General features: G+C 45.1%; 1 non-coding gene across 1 annotated transcript; it reads left to right on the top strand.

Moving 5' to 3' along the window:
• The first annotated feature begins 2811 nt into the window (after nt 1–2811).
• On the top strand, nt 2812–2883 carry trnah-gug (transfer RNA histidin (anticodon GUG)). Its single transcript has one exon. It is a non-coding gene; the product is annotated as a tRNA-His (tRNA).
• Nucleotides 2884–7474: the final 4591 nt, after the last annotated feature.

Raw genomic sequence — 7474 nt, 5'->3', positions numbered from 1 at the left:
AGGAGTGTGGAACTGGACCTGTTCTACTTGTAAAGTGTAACTTTTGTTGTTATTTGGTGCTTTACAGGGTGATGACTTGACTTCATTGCAGCTTTGACCTGAGCAGGTGTTCATTCACATCTCAGTAACAGGGGGACACTTTATCACAGCAGTGGACAAACATCAGCATTCATCCCCCAGCAGCTCCTCTGATCAACAGAACAAGCTGAAGTATTCTGGAGAATGAGGGCATCGATCCCTCTACCTCTCACATGCTAAGCGAGCGCTCTACCATTTGAGCTAATTCCCCTGTTAAGGAGCACAGCAGATAATGCAGGTTGACCTTCATGGTTGGATGACCTTCACCAGTTGAAGCTTCTCTGGTTGACCAATGTAATGGAGACCAAGGGTTCCATGACATGAATGATTAATTGAAGGTAGCATTTGTCTTGGTATTAACAGTTTATGTAAATTATTGGCACACACACATGTTAAGAGTGAGGTTTATTGAATCAGCAAACAAGTGAAACATTTTCTCTGCCATGTGTGCCAGGGAGGGACCTGGGAAGCACAGGGGGACCGGCCATCCTGCCTGTGGAAAATGAAGACCCCAGTGTCAGTCAGTGGTAATCACTATGCAAGGCCTGGTATTTAGTGTTTGTCTAGTTTGTCTCATGTAAATGTGGCAGTTTCAGTTGTCACGGTCAGTCCTCACCTCTTCCTGGTGGTTTCCTTAAAGGGGGTGGAGCCAAAAGGGGAGAGTGGCCCAAGGAAGCTCCTTTAGAGCTGTAGGTGCAAACCTTTGCTCCCAGATGGGGGAGGGGGTACAATCACAGGCAAGGTTCATTCGAATGATTATGCATGTGGATGTATTATTGAGTTGGTGTAGTAGTCTGGAATCATGTATATATTTAGTCAGGTTAAGTTGTTGAGATGGTGCTGGTTTGATGTAAATATTGATCGTAGAGCATGGTTGTGGTCTCATCTCCACTCTATGGGCCAACCATCGTCATCTTCTGCTTATTCCTTACTAGTAAGGGTCACGGGGGGGCTGGAGCCTATCCCAGCATCTACGGGCGAGAGGCGGTGTTCACCCTGGACAGGTCGCCAGTCCATCGCAGGGCCAACACACAGAGACAAACAACCATTCACACTCACACCTACAGTCAATTTAGAGAATCCAATCAGCCTCGTCCCCAAATTGCATGTCTTTGGACAGTGGGAGGAAGCTGGAGTATCAGAGAGGACGCACGCAGGCACGGGGAGAACATGGAGACTCCACACAGAAAGATCCCGCGCCCTAGCCAGGACTCGAACCCGGAACCTTCTTGCTGTGAGGCCACAGTGCTGACCACTGCACCACCGTGCAGCCCCGCTATGGGCTGGTCTGTCTAATTTCCTGCAGCCAGGAGGGAATTAAAGGCAGTCAGGGGTTTTTAATGTAAGTTGATGGTGTCTCATGCAATCTCTTTCAATACTCCAGTGGTGGTTTAAGTCAAGAAAAACATGGGTTAGTCAGTCGGACTCTGTGTGTGTGTGTGTGTGTGTGTGTGTGTGTGTGTGTGTGTGTGTGTGTGTGTGTGTGTGTTTGTGTGTTTCCATGCAGACTTTCCCTTGTGACAACCGATTTGATTTGGAAACCATCTCATCTAAATCTCCTCTCCAAAAACCCTCTTCTGCAACTTTGTACCCAAGTTGTCTCCTCATCAGGCACCACAGTATCCAGTAGGTTCAGTTAAAACAGTCATCAGTGATTAATGTTCATGTTCAATGATGAGGTTTTGATTTATTCTTCTAGAATCATCTGAACAAACCCTCCTCAACACTGTGAAGCCTTCATCTGACAGGAGGAGTTTCTTTTCCCAGTGATTCCACTGACAGTGAAAAGCTTCGTTCATCAGACTGGTCTGATAGGATCAACTACTGGTTGCTCTGGAGTGGAAACAGCAACCTGTCAGGAAACATTAGCCAGATCAAAGCCAAGATTAAAGCAAGAGCCTCCAGATCAAAGTCAGAATTGATGATGATGTCATCAGGGGGCTTTGATAGTGTCTTTATTTGTAGCTAGAATTCTGTCTTTGATCTCAGGAGGACATGAAAGAAACCCAATTGAGGAAAGCAGAGGAGAACATTCAGCTTCATTAGAAACACTTGAACTGTTCAACAGTAGAATTTGTTTGAGACAGTTTACAACACTGAGTGACAGGATTGAAGAGGGGAGATTTTGGTATTTTCAGTTTAATTCTAACTTGCAGAGGATGGTTTTGATCCTTTTGATGGTTTTGGATCCATCAACCTCTGGGTTGTGGGTCCAGCACGCTTCCGCTGAGCCACTCTGCTCTACCATCGACTGAACAGTCCTTGTTTTAGGAGAGCATTATCTGTCTTTGTCTCTCCCCTGCTCTCTTTCCCCTCATTTAGTCCTTGACATGATCCATGCTCTACAGCTCTGCGGGTGGAATGAAGACCTGCGTCTGCTCTGCCCGTGCCGTCCTTCATCTCAACCTCAATTCTTTGACCCACCTTTATAATGATCGGACTCGCTCCTGCTGAGCACGCCAGGCGCTGCAGACAACACAACCAAACTGGCCCTGATCAGGATTTGACAGGCCGAACTCGCGCCGAAATCTTTTCAAAAAATCCATTTTTGTCACCCACTTCAAGATGGGTGGGAACATGCCCTAAAAACACCAAGAATAATATCCACCACCTTCTGAACGGGGCCTGGCCCGTCTCCTGCATCAGGGGCAGTCGCACCTCAGCTGTTCAACAGCTGTTCGCCCTAACACTCAATGAGACAAAGACATAGAAGCTCAAGCTGCTGTTGAGGAGGCCGTGATCGTATAGTGGTCAGTACTCTGCGTTGTGGCCGCAGCAACCCCGGTTCGAATCCGGGTCACGGCAGCATGAGACAAATTTCTTTGTGTGTATTGATGGACACAAGCCAAGCAGAAATTTCCCACAATGCAATAGGGCAGTGTTTGGTCAGTGTTGAGCAGGTGTCAGTCTGACAACGATGTCATATTATTGTGTCATCACCTGACCAGACCCAAAAGTAGGTTCAGGTATCAGTTTCTTCTCAATGCTAATGTCTGCTAGCTTAGTCTGCTACTTTGATGGCTCTGCCTGCTCAAAGGTCCAGACCCCTGGATGTGGTGGTTCCTACCTGAACATAGATTCTGTCAGCTCATGTTGTTAAATCAACTCACCAGGAACACCAGTAGATTTCAATGGACTGACAATGAGTCTCATTGAATGGTAAACATGTCAAATATGAAGTCATCACCTGAGGAGGTCTGCTGCTGGAATGAAGCTCCAGATATTCACAAGATATTCTAGATCTTAAAATAAAGCATTTTTATATTTGATTCCTTATTCATTCAGGTCATCCAGTCATGTGACTGAAGTCATCCAGTCACGTGACTGAAGTCATGCAGTCACATGACTGAAGTCATCCATTCATGTCAGTGATGTCACTTGGCAGGACTGTCATTGCCGTCTCATTCTAGAAAAGAATCCAGACTCCACATACAAGATGGTTGATGTTTTCTTGACTTGATGCTCTGACTGTCAGGGTGGATGACAGCTTCTTCTGCTGTTGCATCTGAGTGGCTATGATTGGAGGTTTTACCTCCCAAGGTTGTTTGGTTCATGGTGAAAGTTCAAAATTCCAGTCCCCAACCTGGGCTGTTCTGAAACTCTTCTCCTGAATCACTCCTGAGCTGCAGCAAGAACAAATACCAGTGCCAACCAGATCAACTTAATGGCTGTTTTTATAGTGATTTGATGCCTCATGAGGAGAAAATTTGGGCACAAATGTTGGACAAGAGTGTTTGTGGAGGGTGTTTTTTTGTTGTTGTTGCAGTGTTGTAAGTCACTGTAACTGCAGCTAAAAGATTGAACTTTCTCAAAATGTCCTCAAGATGGTTTCCAATGACATCAGTTGTCACAAGAGGAAGTCTGCATGTAAACACACTCAGGTGTGCCCAGCTATTCTTATGAGAACATTCGATCAACTTCATTCTATGTGCAGCCTAACCTTAATCTTAATCTTAATATTAACCAACTGAATCTTAATCTTTATTTGAAACTAAACTCAATCCAGACCTTGACTCTGAAATTCATGCAAGAACTCACAAACTGCATTGCGCTGCATCAGGGCCGGTCTTTGGTCCCCATGAGGACGAGGACTCCTGATCAGTGTTGATGATGGAAATGGTCTCCAACACCATAAAACAAGAAATACACACACGTGTAAACACACACAGTGACCCCGCATGTCGTTTCTGTCCAACTTAAATTTTCATTCATTACCCAGAACCTCTCAAAAGCCCTGAAGAAAAATTGAATATTTGGAGTCTGAAAGCCATAAATCACATCCATATCATCTCGTCCATCTCAGTCTGATCTCATCTTTGTTTGTTGTTTTTTAATGAGGGACAAATTGGTACTTGGTCAAAAAAGCACTCTGGGAAAATGATCCTGCTTTCAGGGAGGTCTTTGGTGAGTTTGCTAACAATGCAGAGAACCATGACGGAACCAAGCACAAGGCTGCTGCCCTCTGCATCACAGCTACACTTTGGAGTCTGTTTGAACTGAATGTGAAGGGTCTGACATCATCACACCAGTACGACAACAAGTGACCGTGAACCAAAGAAAACCTTCACTGATGAGTCCATGGATCTCATTGATCTGTGCCATTTCCTGATCTTCAGGTTCTGTCTTTGATTTCTTTCTTTGATCTCTAAATTCTGAGCTTTGGTTTCCTTGGTCAGTCTTTGAATTCTGGTTCATAATAAAAAAGAACTCCCAGCATATTTCTGCAGACCATTGATAGGGAGTTTACCAACTGCACCATAGCAACCCTCTTGCTGTCTGCTGCTGTGCCATTGAAAAGTAAGACAGCCTGGCAGTCAACAAACTGGGCTCAACAGAAAAATGTCAAATAAAGATGGATTAAAGACCAGGAGGAAATGTAACCAACCTACAAAGATGGAGGGGAATTGAGACCCACATGTTTGCCATCCTTGATGAACTGTCCACTGGTGCAGGGGATGAGGTCATGGCCATGATCTGGGAGCCAGTCCTGGATGTTAAATGCCCTGATGATGGACAGTGTAGTGGCAAAATGTCTGGTCCACTGACTGAACTCTGCCACAAATGAGGAACAGCAGGCAGCAAGGAGTAGAAATGAAGAGGAGAAATGGAGAGAACAGAAAGAATGAGAGATCATGGAGGAAAGAGGCTGATATTTGCATGTGTTCTGACTACAACACAGCAATCTAGAGAAACCATGACCTGGATTACTGAGGACCTCCACTGGCAGTTCATTTCTGTTGATCATAGGGCCATGCTGGGTGAGGCAGGAATGAATCCTGGGACTGAGGTTGTGGAGCAATGGTCACCTTTCCTGCTGAAACTGTCAATTCTTCTGCTTGGTTCTCTCCACAAAACCAGTCCCTTAACGGAGCTCAAACCCCAGTTACAGCTGTGGGAGCCCAGAATCTGACACACTGGACCATCAGGAACAGCTTTGTGCTTTCAAACAACAGAGACGACACTCAAGGACTCAGGGAACGCAGGAATCTCTGGCCTCAGCTGACATGTTGAATTTCAGCAACATTTCATGATGCTGAGTTTAGCAAACCAATGAGAAGATGAAGGAGGCCGTCAACTCCTTCAAGCTCAACATCTCCACTGCTTTACCCAGGAGGTCAGAGGTCAAAGCAGAACCTGCACCCCCAACCTCTGATGTTTACTCCACACAGAGATGAGGGGTCAGTTCAGAGGGGTGAGTTGGACTCTGGGCAAATCTTTTCATTCAGTCAATTGTCTCCACCAACTTCAATATGGGTCTGGACCTGCACAGTGTTGTGCCAACTCAACCAGACCAAGAGATTAATTCAGAGATGTGACAATCAGTCCAGCTGAAGAAGGCTTTCGACCTGTGAGGCCTAACACCCCTTTACAAAGCCTGAATTCAAGTGACCACATGCTCTTGAACAAAGGGTCGTAAAAGGTTATGACTCTGGCCACTGACCCCCCTCTGAGAACCTGGCCACTGACCACATCCAAGAACCTGTCAAAATGCTATTGGCTGAGAGCCAGTATCATCCCACAGGAAGTGACATCATCAGCCTCCACATATAAAACTTCAGCACGAAGAAGATTCTCTCTCTCTGTGATTTTCGCCTCTCGGGGATTTTCTTCCCTTGGGTGGTTTGCAAGTCTTCAGAGGATTCAACCCTCCGGTTCTCCACCTCGGACCTCGAGTACAGTGCAGCGACGACAGAGACCCCAGAAGGACAACTCTCTCCCTCCTGTTCACTCGTCCAGAGAAGCCACCGTTGAGCCACGCAACCCGCGTGAACTGGTCCCAGGAGAAAGAAAGCCCATCCCAGCTTCTTCATCCTTCCCACCAGTAACTCCAGCAGACCCTGCAGGCTGCCCCGCCGCCGCTCTGCTGCCTTCCGAGTCGAGCCGAAACGCGCACCGGAACACTGAAACTGAATCCCTTACCGCTCCACCGGGTCAAGTAAGGATTCCCTGAACTAGGCATTTTCTGGGCAGAGAAATAGCTCAGTGTGTTGTATAATGTCTGTGAATGTTCTGTTTATGTGACGAAGTCCTGTAATTAGCAGAAATTACATAGCATTATATATTATTTATTGATGTTAGTTATTAATAACCGTGACCTCTCAAGAAGGTGTTACCTGTTATTAATACTGCACAAGTGTGTTAACACACACATTTTTGGGTTTACCTTTGTCCTCTCTCTCTCTCTCTCTCTCTCTCTCTCTCTCTCTCTCTCACTAAGCGCTCTGCTTAGTTATTAACATTCCGTAAGTTCTACCTACACGGTGCTAACTAGCGGCTAGCTAGCCTCAGCTAACTAGCCTAGCTTTTAGCACTGCTGACGCTAACTGGTTGCTAGGCAACCATACTCCCCCTCCCCTTCTTCATTCACTCACACACACACACACACATATTATCACTTGTGTCTTTTGGTTAGATAACCGTCATACCAACGTGTTGCTGATTGATTCATTCATTTTGAATTCATTAGCAACTCTTACGACATCACTTTCATCATCATTTTGAGTTCTTTAGCAATTCTTACTACATCACTGTTAGCATCAATATATTTTTATTATGAGAGAAAAGTCATAGTGTCTTTTGTGTACCAACATGTTGTCACATGTCTAAGCAATAGCCAGTGCTCTGATCTCATCCTCCAACATCAGAGCTGTCCTTTGGTAGTTAATGTTACAGAATATTGACTGTTAGTAGATAAACTCTGTTAGAGACTGATAACTGTTAAAAGTTTGGTCGTATTTTAGTTTCCCTGAACTCATCAGGGTGGTGCCCCATATAATTAATATTTAATATTAATTAGTAATTTATTTAATAATCGATAATTATATTCATAATTATCAATCATCATTATTTTTGACCAATTCGCTCTTCAGCACACAACACTACCAACCTCAAAATG

This window comes from Aulostomus chinensis, chromosome 1 (genome assembly GCF_037954235.1).
Source record: "Aulostomus chinensis isolate RoL2024-O1b breed Wild chromosome 1, RoL_Achi_v1.0, whole genome shotgun sequence".
NCBI lineage: Eukaryota > Metazoa > Chordata > Actinopteri > Syngnathiformes > Aulostomidae > Aulostomus > Aulostomus chinensis.
This window is presented reverse-complemented; position numbering and strand designations above follow the sequence as displayed.